This window comes from Hemitrygon akajei, chromosome 14 (genome assembly GCF_048418815.1).
Source record: "Hemitrygon akajei chromosome 14, sHemAka1.3, whole genome shotgun sequence".
NCBI classification, from domain to species: domain Eukaryota; kingdom Metazoa; phylum Chordata; class Chondrichthyes; order Myliobatiformes; family Dasyatidae; genus Hemitrygon; species Hemitrygon akajei.
The window spans coordinates 65,487,152-65,500,264 of NC_133137.1; the positions used below are offsets into that span (position 1 = coordinate 65,487,152).

General features: G+C 37.0%; 1 long non-coding RNA gene across 1 annotated transcript in view; it reads right to left on the reverse strand.

Annotated features, from left to right (window-relative positions):
• Positions 1-13,006, reverse strand: part of LOC140739000 (uncharacterized) — a 31,955-nt gene extending 18,949 nt beyond the window's left edge. Inside the window, exon 1 of the long non-coding RNA XR_012101524.1 lies at positions 12,951-13,006. This is a non-coding gene — a long non-coding RNA (uncharacterized lncRNA). The remainder of the gene's footprint in view (positions 1-12,950) is intronic.
• Positions 13,007-13,113: the final 107 nt, after the last annotated feature.

A 13,113-nucleotide genomic window follows, 5' to 3' on the forward strand; every position in this document is an offset into this window, starting at 1 on the left:
ACAAAGATTTAGATTTCCGGGTGACCAATCATTTAAATTCCCATCCCCATTCCCATTCAGTCATGTTGGTCCTTGGCCTCCTTTACTGCCAGGATGAGACCACTCTCAGGCTGCAGCAACAAAATGTTGTATTCTGTGTTGGTAGCCTCCAATCTGATGGCATGGACATTGATTTCTCAAACCTGGTAATTTTCCCCCTCCTTTGTCCCTGTTCTTCCATTCTCCACTCTAGTTCTGCTCTTACCTCTTTTCTTTTCCTCAATTGCCCATCACCTCCTCCTGATTCCCCTTCTCCTTCCCTTTCTCCCATCGTCCACTCTACTCACCCATCAGGTTCCTTCTTCTCCAGCACTTTACCTTTTCCGCCCATCACCTCCCAGCATTATCTCCCTACCCCACCCATCTGGTTTCACCTATCACCTTCTAGTTTGAACTTCTTCTGAACCCCTCTCCCCCCTCACTTCCCACCAAAGCTCCCTCTAATGTTTATTAGTCAGTGTGTGCAAAAATCTTATGTTGTGCAAATTTTTTTCCTGTGACAAAAGTATGTGCGTGTTGAACAGGAAAGGTGAGGTGACGTAAATTAGTGACGTGCATTGTGGTATTTGAAAAACCGACTAACTAGTTAACAGAAACATTTAGCTAAAATATTATTTTCAATAAGTATAATTATTAATTACTACATTATTTTAGGTAACCAGCCTTTTGTGCATACATTAATTTCCTTTGTGTGCTGGTTGAAAAACGTGTGTGCGCGCACACGTGCACAGCTTAGAGGGAACATAGCTTCCCTCCACTTCATTCTGGCTTCTTTCCTCTTCCTTTCCAGTCCTGATAAAGAATCTCAGCCTGAAACATTGACTGTTTATATATTCATTTCCACAGATGCTGCCTTACCTGCTGATTTCCTCCAGCATTTTGTATATCCTACTCTAAAATATTTATGATTTTTTTACTATTTTTATTTCAATCTTATTCCCCCCTGAATAAATTGACAAAAAATTTTTTGATTATCTTTTGCTTCTTAGGTGTACTGTCCAGTTCAATTCATAAAATTGACAATGTTTCTTTTCCAGCATCACCTCGTTGCCCTGAGAATCAAGTTTACAAAGAATGTGGTTTTGCCAGCATTCCAACCTGTACTGATCCAGATCTTCAAAAGCAATCTGATCATTGTATGAACGCATGTGACTGTCCAAACGGTAATCATGACTTCTTTTGTTTGTAAATATTCAATCAGTTTAAGTTAGATTACATTTTATTTTACAGGCAGGGGCTGTGTGAATTAGATGAAGCTTAATGCCATATGATTAATCAATTGTGTGATAGTATAGCTTTTGTTCAGAGAATGATACTGAAGCAATTAAAGAATGGTTGACTTACTAGTTCTCCTCAGGTTGATGATTTTGTTTCTCATTATAGGCTAGCTGTTGCTGTTCTATGTGTGAATATTGCCACAAATTGTTATCATTGCTTTCTGTTTCCTTACATGCAGGCACTTTCCCAAGGCTTCCTTCCACATGCACCCAACTAACTCTTTTATGTTGAAGTTTATTCTGAAATCTGTATTGCTCCTCGTCTCTACTAATTATTTCAGTACATTTCTGTTGATGTTCTTCAAGTGATGTTCCAACTTCTCCATAATGCTTCATCTTCAATCATCGACAAAACTGAGATCTTTGATTTGTAGTACTCCTTTCTTTCTTTCTCCTTTTCCTGACCCAGCCTTGATCTTAAACCTCTATATTTCAAATCACTCCATCACATCACCCCTCTGGCAATTCTGGACAATGTTTCTCACACCTTAGCTGAACAGAGGAGCACTTTCATTAATAGTCTAAGACAATTGAACTGGTCCAAAGAGCGCTATATGAGGTCATTCCTACTCTTGACCATTAGGCTCTATAGTGAGTCAACTTAAAGCCAGGGACCCTTCCTGCTAGAATGCTATTAACGTCTGTTTACCAAGCTCTGTTTAAGCTCTGTTCAGCTCTGTTTATCACACCCTGCTACTGCAGACGCCCTGTTTAATACTGTGCAATAATGCCATCACTTCTTATCTGGGCGGTGTGCTTGTGCACCCGTTAATAAGAATTGAAAATACACGTGGACTAAGATGTTAACTGTCCTGTGCTATCTTCAGTGGGATCATCAGTTGATCTGCCACCTGTCTAAAGGAGATTCGGCCCGCTTATGATCAAGACTCCCTCGAGGTGGTGGGCCAGCAGTGCTAAAGCACCACCTCCCACTGATGAGCTTAACAACTTGGCATCGGCCTCTGTCAGAGTTGTTGGTCACTTCCATCCAACAGATAGTCTACTCTTCAGGTATCTATGCAGCTACTGAAGGGTTTACAAAAGATGGATACACTGTCTGACTATCTGCCCCTCTGGACGTACTCAGTCCACACCCATGATGATCCTGCCTCTGCTGCCTCAGCTACAGCCCTGCTGGTTGACTTGATCTCTCTTCTAGCAAAGCCAAGGTCATGCAGCCACTTCTAGAAAGTGAACGCAATAAAGCCATGGCATCCTACTTCGAATGGATAGCATGAGACCTTCCACCCTCTGTCTCTGCACTCTGATCGTAATTCTGCATACTTGGTTAACTTGCGCTCATGGGCTTCATCAAAGTGAATAACATTATGATAATATCAGTATGAATTTGGAAATCCTGTAAATGTTATAATCTTTGACTTATAAATCTTGTACATTTTATTTTTAAGGTAATGTTTTTTATTATTTCTTATTTCTCTTCTAATATTTATATCTGTGCACTTGCAATACTACTGTGATACTGTAATTTCTTTTGGGATCAATAAAGTATCTATCTATCTGTGTATCTCCCTCTGAATTCTGAATGAGTATCATGCATTATCCTTACCCTCCATCCCTGGAGGAGTATAAATCAAGGGAGGTGAATGAGGGCAGAGGACAAAAAGACAACAAACAATGTCTGGACTGTGACTTGCAGAGCCCAGTGGTTTCCGCAATTCTGAAATAAAGACACCACTGGAAACATTCAACAGATCAGAAAGTATCCTGGGAGAGAGAAAAAAAGCTGAGTTAATGTTACAGGTGAATGCCTTTACATCAGAACTCACTAGTTTTAGCAGAAGCAGGAAAGCCGACCATCTGAAACCGCTGAATTTGATACTGAGTCATGAACGCTACAAAGTACTTAGGCAGAAATATGGGCTATGCTATGCGATTATATGTGGCTTCCTTGGTAGAGGATAGGAGGCCAAAGGAGAGAGGTGAATGTGGAAGTGGGTCGGATAAATGAAGTGACAGGTTATAGAACTTGGTGTTAACTTTCCAGACAGAAGTTTTTTCCCAAAGTAGGTGACCCAATATGCTTTTTTTCTCATCTACATCCAAATCCTTGATACTTCCTGGTTTCTTGAATAATTAACAGTGTTGATAATTAACGACATTAATTAACAGTGTCATTCATCTGTTTTTTTCTTGTTTGCTGTATTTCCTAAATACCCTGTACTCTTCAATATCCAGATACAAATCTATATCATCCTTTGTAATGGCTATCAAATCATATTTACATGTTTCTATTTGCACTGTCAGCTCATCAGCATTGCTTCAAAGAATCCATACATTCAGTTTCAGAGACATTAGTTTAATCCCTATGTTCTTTTGTCAGAAATGCAGTTGATTTCTGTTGACTTGCTCTTAGATTTGTGCTCCCTCTCCCTACATGTTGATTTCTCTTTCATACTAAAATATACTGGACAAAAATATAGATGACACAGCACGCTTCAGAAACCCACATGAATAGGAAAAAGTATTCCTTTGTGAATATTATAATCAAGTTTGATGCTGATACTCTCAGTAGCAAGTTAATATAAAAGAAATAACGTTTTTGAACCATGAAGAAGTAGCATATGTTTTGTTTAATTATTTTAAGATATAATAAGAGAAAATTTAGCAAATATGCCTAGTCATTATAAGTGATTTAATCGTAAGTTGATTAAATTTACAGCCTTTCTTTGACAATCCAAATAACCATTTAGTATTTTATGAGGAGACTTAACTACTTTAATTAAAAACAAAATGCCATATTTCTTTCAGAGAAAGCAGTACACTTCCTAACTGTTAATATCTTATGCTTTAGGAATGGTACTTGATAACATAAGAAACACACAACGATGTATTGAGAGAAAAGAGTGCCCCTGTACAAGTAATGGAAAACTTTATGTGGATGGCCAAGTAAAAGTTGACAACTGCCAGAGATGGTACTGATTACCATTTTGAGTACTACATATTTTATTGATTAAACTTCTAAATGTTTCTGCAAAGAAGTATAGTTAGAAAAACATTTTTCCTTTATTAACAGCATCTGCCAAGGTGGAGAATGGACATGTTCCAATTTAAACTGCCCTCACATATGTAAATTTGAAGAAGGAAACTTCATTACAACTTTTGATGGGAAAAGCTATCAAATGATGGGAGATTGTACCTATATAGCTGCTCTTGTACGTTACTTATTTGCTATTCCTTTTTAAAAATCATTGTCAATTAATAAATACTATGAAACCTATTCTGTTGAATGCATTTCTGAAATTTGAATTTTAAATTGTATTGTAGACAACTGCTTGGGCTATAACTGTTGAGATGCATCCATGTCAAGAAGGTCATCCACAGATTTGTTTTGAAGGTGTTACATACATAAATGTTGAGGTAAGTAGTTTAGTATTGCATCATTACAAACTTGCTTCATGTATCCACTTAACTTCATAAAATATACAAATCGATGTCTACTTTTCCATAGAAAGGAACATATGAAATCAAAAAGACAGGTGATGTCTATGTTAATGGAATTCCAGTTGAAATGCCATTGAAGAATGGTAAGATAATTCAGTTTCTAATCTTCTTCGAATTATGGTAATAAATTGCTCAACATTAATTATATTTGCTTTGCCTTTACAGCACACATAGCTATTTTTTATCAGTCCTTGCAATACATTCAAATAGCAATAACCAACGGAATCAAAATGCAGCTGGATCTTAATTCTGTAAGACAGCTTTATATCACTCTGCCCAATAATGCAAAAGGAACTGTGAAAGGTACGATTCATATCTAAGTTCTATAAAATTAATAACTTTACTGGTCTTAATGTTAACTTCATAATAGAACTAATTAAACAGGCAGTGACTCTAATTTAGCAAAAAATCAATGTTGTCTTTAACATTCTATAGATCTGTAATTGCCTCTGCATGTAACACTTAATGAAGAGTAACTAATTGCACAGTATAGAAGTGCTACCAAAATGTGATGATTGGCTTTTATTCCATTACTCAGGGCAAACTTTAACTAGATATGATGCAGATTGAGCGAAAAAATTTATTTCATAGAATCAAAATAAATGGAAATAACAAGGAAAGATAAACAATGCGCATTTTAATTACTTTAGTTTTGCAGAAATCAAGGTATTCTCAAAATTCTTTGTTTCTTCGATGCTGCCTGAGCTGCAGAGCATTTCCAGCATTTTAGCTTTCCAAAATCTATGATTTTTATTCACTGTCTGATTATTGACACACCAACATGGGAAGTCTTTCTAGGCGTTATGATTTTCCATGTTCTGCAAAACCTCTATTGAAGTTCAACTTAACAATTATTTTTCCTTGAAGAAACTTTATTGATTTCATTCTCAGTTTATGTTTTGTTGATCTCTGAATTCTTCTTGAATGGGCTCTCATAAAATGTTATGTCAGGTTTTCGTGAAGACAGGAAACTCAAGGCACATGTAATGGCGAACAAGAGTACAATTCTGATGTCTCGTATTTTCCTTTTTGTCAGGGTTGTGTGGCAACTTCAATGGCCAAGTAGATGATGATTTTCTGTCTGCAGTAAACATTTATGAACCTACAGCTGCTGCATTCAGTCATTCTTGGAGAAGTGCCGTATGTGACAATGAAATGACTCCAGTTCCTCCCTGTTACAGTTCAGAAAATGGTAATGTTTTGTTTCAAATCACCTTTTTCTTCATAGTGTACTTTTTAAATGTGTTTTCATATAAGTTAATATGATGATTAATTCATTTATTGTCTATTATTTGTGGGAGAATTAATTACTTCAAAAATTTGTTAGTGAAACCTTGACGTTCAACTCTGCTCCATACAATAAACATCACCTGGCACCTTCCACCCTCCCGCCACCTTCTTTATAGGGCCCCTGCCCCCTCCTTCTTCAGTCCTGACGAAGGGTCTCGGCCCGAAACATTGACTGCTCCTTTCAACGGATGCTGCCTGACCTGTCGAGTTCCTCCAGCTTTTGTACTATTCCATACAATGATGTGGGAATGAAGAAAAAATATGCATGGAGGTCTCAATGGACCTAGGGTGCTGAGGGCTATACACTAGGACCTCCAGTTTATTTAAATTTTACTTTTCCCCTTGAATTTTGCAAGTTTGACACAGCATTCCAATTCTCTTGCTAATGTTTGTCTGCCTTTCCCATGGTACAGCTATAGTTGTTGTGATGATATTCTTCTAAACTTCGAAACATGCCTTTCTTCAAAATTCATTCAGTTTCCTTGGCCTAAATTTCCACCACTCCCTGAAATTTTGACCCATTTTCCAATTACCTTCCCAAACTTCACTGAAAGTTCTAAATGAATCAGGCATAGAAGGCTTCTGACCATGGCCAGCAATCAAAAGGACAAGAGGATGTTCTTCTCCTTTCTTGATTATTGGAAGTTTACGTTAAGTATGGTATCCTCACTCATTCAGACTCAGTCAATTTCTGGTGAGTTCTGCCACTTCCATGTCTTAGGTACAGGGGGAAAGTCACCAGGAATTTTCTCATGTTCCAAAACATTACATTGGTCCTTTAAAAAGCTGATCTGTTTTAAAGTAACAGTAGAAAACTGCTTTTATAAAGTTTCTTTAGCCCATGAAACTGCTTTAAGATGCTTAGGAAATGTCACTTGAAAGCTCAATGTCATATAATGTTACTGGCAGCAAATCTGACATAGTCTCCATGGAGTTGTCATTTACTGATTGAGACATTACAGCAAATCCAACAGGAAGCACATTTACAATAAGCAGCCTTTAAGTATGTTTGCAGATGTTTCATTATTTCTAATTCTAGTGCAAATCCGAAGATCACTTCTGTGCAGATATAAAAATATATTGGTCCACATTCTGTGGGTTAGTGACAATAAGCTGCTAATATTAGTCATTGGACTTGCAAGCAGTTAAATGTGAAAATTCAGAAGCTGCTGAGTGATGCCCTACTCCTCCATAGAGGGTCATAGCTTCATTGTCTGCAGTCTTCTCTGGCATTATCAAACGAAATAGCAAACTAATATTTAAGCTGTTGAGCTAACTGCATTATAAAATTTGCTGAAAATGATTTGTTGCATGAAATGTTATGAACATGTTTATAAAGCATTCATTACTGCATTTAACTCTCTGGCCCTGAAATATGATCTTCTGTATTCATTTCCTTCTGATACTACATGACTTTCTGCGATAAATATTTGAAAACGTATTTTAAAATAGATTGAATCTTTTTGATTGGGATCTTTGGTTTCCTATTGGCTTTCACTGCCATATTTTAATAATTTTCAGAAACTCAAACATGTGCTACAGATGTGAAATTCACTGAGTAATAGAGGCTGGCTCTTTAGTCACTATTTCCTGCTGCAACAGAGTGTCATTTTGCAGGGATTCCACCTCATTATGCTGGGGGTAATCCTCCTCTCTGTCTCTTCACTATCAGACCCAGCATAAGATTGGTGTTCATTTCATTGGACACTAGGAGGAAAAGGATAAGCTACTTTAGACAGTTTTCATGATGTTTTATTCTTTAATAAAACTGTGAGAAATAGTCATCAAGCAGTATTTATGAAGAGATTAATAGAGCTAACATTTCAGATGATTAGAACTAGGGCATGAAAGGTCAGTGATTTGAAACCTGGACTTCATTTCTCTTTCCTTAGGTACTTCCTGAACTTACAGGCATTTTCAGAATTAATTTTTTTAAAATGTCATTTTCCAGTATATACAGTTTTATTTCTTGTGGCATTTTCATGTGTTTTTAGTTAATTTTCATTTTATTTTGTAGTTAAGCATTGTAAATTGTCCCTAAAAATTGAGACATTTAAAATTGTAAAAACAAAGCTTGCTTTGACAGAGAGTGAAATTTGGCCTCTAGCACTCAGATTGTTAACCATTCTACATATTAGGCCACAGGACTGCATTGCCTGAGGCTTACTCACTAGTGAGGCCTTGCAACATCTCTTGGCTCCAAGGGTTAACAAAGTTAGCCCTCTGCAACAGGTTACAGCAAGCTAGTGGCAATTTTCTCTGGAAGGTCAGGTCAAATGATATGTGGCCCAATGAAAAATATTATTTTTCATTTTGGAGGCAAAACACCTGTTTTCTGCTACCTTAATCTTTTGTGCATGCTTTGATATTTATTACTTGCACTGTAAAATACTTTTTTCAACAAAATTCCAAATAAACAAATTTGGTTAATTGCCTATGAGAACTTATCAATATGATTTTGCAGTCATTGGGGACATCGCTGTTCAAGATCAGAGCTCCTTGTGCTTTTACACAATTTGGGAAATAGGTTGATTTCCAGACCAATAAGGAACATTCATGTAATGTATAGCTATCAGAAGGAAAGGGGAATGTGGGAAATAGATAGATGTGGGGAAACATTTTGTGAACTACAGTACTGTGCAAAAAGCATCCTAGATTGCTGATTCACATATCCCAATAGACAGATGTGGCCCTGCTGAGTGTTTTAAGTAAAAATTCTAATTATAATGTTGCTGAATAAATTGATGATATCTAAACAAAATTCTCATTTTCTCTTTGTGTTTTGCTTGGCAGAAATCTACGCTAACGAGCATTGCTCCTGCTTAAAAAGTCCGAGTTGCAGTTTTGCTGCATGCCATTCTACAGTGAACTACAGGAAATACTATGAGGTACTATTTCAGTCCAAGTTAATTTTATTACATTGATGTTATCCCTTCACATTCTATCCAAATATACAACCATCATCTCGTGATTGAAAAACGGACTTATCTTCTGTTATATGTGAGGAGCCATGGCAATTTATGACTAGTTCTTTGCACAGTTCTCCAGGTAATCGTGTTGCACTCCCCTGTTTATAACTCCTGTGTCAGCCAGACAAGGTCTGCAGTTCAGTGTATAAGTTTTCAGACAGTGGATCAAATTGTGTTGTTAGTAAGCAATTGCAAATGACTGGCTGTCAGCTATATGTGGCTCAGCAGGTCTCACGTTCCACATGTGTGTGTTGAAAGACAGAATACAAGTGCATATACTTTAATTAAGAGTAATTGTTACTAATTTAAGTTAAAAATCCTTAGGCTGCCATCAAGCTATTAAAAATTCTCTGATGGGTTCAAGTTGAACTCCCTTTGGCATGCCACTTGGAGCTGTTTCATTTTGCTGGATGCTTGAATGGGGTGTCAGGGGTAAGGAGGGGAATTCAAGACTGGGTAGCTATCAGTAGGCTTTTGCATTTAGGAACAATAAGTTTGGGATGTCTCATTGGGGCGAGGCTGAAAGGTGTTGATTATCACAGGGATTTGGGAATCCTTGCACATGAATGACAGAAAATCAACATGTTGGAAGAGCAAGCAATTAGGAAGGCAAATAAATGTTGACCTTTATAATAGGAGGATTTGAGTATAGCAGTAGGAAGGTCATGGTGTAACTATATAGGGTTAATTGATTCTGGAATATTGTATATTCTCTAACTACAGAATAATAGATTTGCAATAGTAAGTGACATGAAGGTTTACCAGATTGATTCCTAGTACAGGGGCCTTGTCCAACGATTGGGCCTACACCATCTTGAGTTTGGAAGTATATGATGTGAGGTCATTAAAATATATAAATTCTTACAAGGTTTAAGAGGGTAAACACGGATATGATTCTTTCCCTGGCTGTGACGTTGCAAAATAGTGGGTGGCTGTTCAAGACTCTGATGAAAAGAAATTACCTCATCTAAACAGTAGTGGGCCTTTGGAATTCTCCATGTGAGAGCGCTGCAGTGGATGTTGCTGAGAAGAGATTGATAGATTTTTGGTAATTAAGGAAACCAACAGGTACTGTATGTTTTGGTTTTGTATTAGAGTGGGACTGAGATGATCTTATTGAATGACAGAGAAGGCATCTGGGCTGGAAAAAGACTCTTCCTGCTTTTATTTCTCATGCCCCTATCTTCTTAGGATGATCCAGCTTGATGTTTGGTTGCTTTAAGCAAAAGAAAATGGTACTGCTCCCAGTGCAATAACAAATGATAAAAAACTTGCAATAAAACAGAGAGTTAATGCAGTAATAAGTTCCATGAGTGTTTACACCAAAACTGATTAAACTGAGACAACACAAGGCTTGGTTATTGGCAAGATCTTTCACTGCAAAACAATAAGAATTTTTCCAATTATTTATTCTAATTTAACTCTTATACGATGGATATACTGTATACTCTAATTGGTAATTAATTTGAAAACAAGCTGAAATATAAGAATTAGCATTCTTCATTTAGATATGGCCGAATTGATGTTAATTGGCATATTTTATAGTGAATTTCATTGTACTCATGCTTCTAACAACAACAAAATATCCATTTACTTATATTACCTGCTCAATTTAACTACCGGCCCTCCAGATTCAGAGTCACTACTCTTGCTGAGTTCTTTCATGAGCTGAGGGCCACCACTGGCCGGTAACTCAACTACACCAAGGGCGTTAATACTGTGGCAATGATAATTAACTTGAGGCTTGACATCTTGGGTGAGCTACCTCCAGACATCCAAAGTAGCGGTAATTTTAATACCAATTTTTGCAGTATTCAAGGCACAAAGTAAAATAAAGTGGTCTCCAATTGCCTGGACAAATGCAGCTCTAGCAACTCACAAAGCTCCACACCATCCAGAACTAAGCAGCTCATGTATTTGAGATTCCACCAAACATTTAAAAGCCTTTAATATATAAAGAGAGTGTGTGTGTGTGTGTGTGTGTGTGTGTGTGTGTGTGTGTGTGTGTGTGTGTGTGTGTGTGTGTGTGTGTGTGTGTGTGTGTGTGTGTGTGTGTGTGTGTGTGTGTGTGTGTGTGTGTGTGTGTGTGCGCGCGCGCTCGCGTATTTAAGTAAAATTGTCTTGCAAATCCAACAAAAATAACTTGCTTAAATTTCTTTAGATGTGCATGGCCACTTCATGTACCTGCTTGAGCATTGATGAATGTATCTGTGCATCAATGGAAGCGTATGCACATGATTGTGCTGCAAAAGGCGTAGTTCTGGTTAATTGGAGATCCGATATTTGCAGTAAGTGTTTATATATCTGGCCATTAATTGTTGCAAAATATTATCAGCGAGGATACATAGCAATTATATATGTATCTCCAATGCTGTTATCGATGTACAGGCAAAAAGTCGATATCAGGCTTGTCCCTTGGTATAAATGAGCTCTCATAAATTCAAGAGTCCAATCTACATCAATACATTTCTTCCTGCTAACTAGTTTCCTTGGTGCACTGGATGAATGATACACTTTTGACAACACGTGAATGTCCTGCATAAATGTCAGTCATCTTCAGAATGTCATATTGGATAGCAGTATTTGTGGTTCTTTACAAACACTACTGTATAATTCTTAAAGTAAATTTCTGTTACTGTGCCTCCCAAAAGCAAAAAAAGTGCATGTGGCAGTAATGCTTCTAATAAAAGAAAAGTCATCATAATGGACATTAAAATTAACATAATTAAATGATCTAAAATGTGGCAGACATCTTAAAAATTGGCAAAGCACTGGGTTTGATCACACAAAGGTTTTTACCATCATTAAAAGCAAAATGTGCAATTTTGAGCCCATTAAAGGATTGGCTTAAGTTTAGCCTATTATTATTTGAAAGCAATGAACTGATTTGATCATTGAAATTTAAAAACTGTTGATAACTTGTGTTGAAGACCAGAATCAATGCCTGATACTTGGTAGTCTGATGATTATTCAAGAAAAAACATGGTAATCAAAGTCAAGAATTTATTTGCAAATAGTGGAAATTTAACAGATTGAAAGCAAGGGCTAATGTGCATTATGTTAACATGCCAGGGAAGCAACGTGTGATGACAATAAAGAAGCAAGTCCATTTCTGGAAGACTTTCCTCACATAATTAGGAAGGGGGATGTTACTGTGCCAGACAAGCTTTCAATGCGGATGAGAATGGATTATATTGGAAATATATGCCTGAATGTATCTTTGCTTAAAACAGTTTTTGAAAAAGTTTGAAAGAAAATCAGAACCAGTTGCCTCCACTTCAGTAGCATCTCTAGAAATATTTACATGTACCTCAGTGTCATCTCTTAAACCACTTGCATCTACCTTATTACTATGGAGATATGGTTATAATATCAAGAGATATTGTGAACAGATATATTTTCTGACATTGACAAAATCAACATAATTGTCCATAAGTCATTCATAATCTGGGGACAAGTTGTAAAAGTTAAGCAGTCCTATGTGTGGGGCCAGTCTTCACTATAGACTCTATAGAGATTTTAATAAATTGTGTTTGTAAACACTAAATAGTGTCCATACATATGACTGATTGTAGCATGATAAGGCTACAGGAAGTAGCAGAATGTTGAATGGCAGGGTGACCTCTTGCTATCAGGAGGGGATGGCATTCATAAAAGGGTTGGAGTTCCAATTTGTTCCTACTTTTCATGTGGACCTAAAGAAGAAGGGCGGATCCAAATTTTTGCCTGGGAGAGGAGGATGGGCAATTGTTAGCACGTACCAATCACTCACTAAGAATGAAAATGACAAAAGTTTTGGAAGTTAATTTGGGATGCTTGAGTTTTGAACAGCTCATCAGTGAAATCAAACATGGACAAATGTTGCAAAATGGTTGAGGAAATCGGCAAATAAATTCAAAATAAACATACCAACCTCAGAGCTGCCTTCTTGTACGACTCTGTAAGGCATTCTTCACAGTTGTGTTGGTTTATAATTAACGAAACGCTGAAGTCAGTATTTTTAGAACTCGGGCTACTCCAGTGTACCTGCTGTCACTCGCAGCAGTTTTGGAACTGCTAAGTATTATTACAAGGAA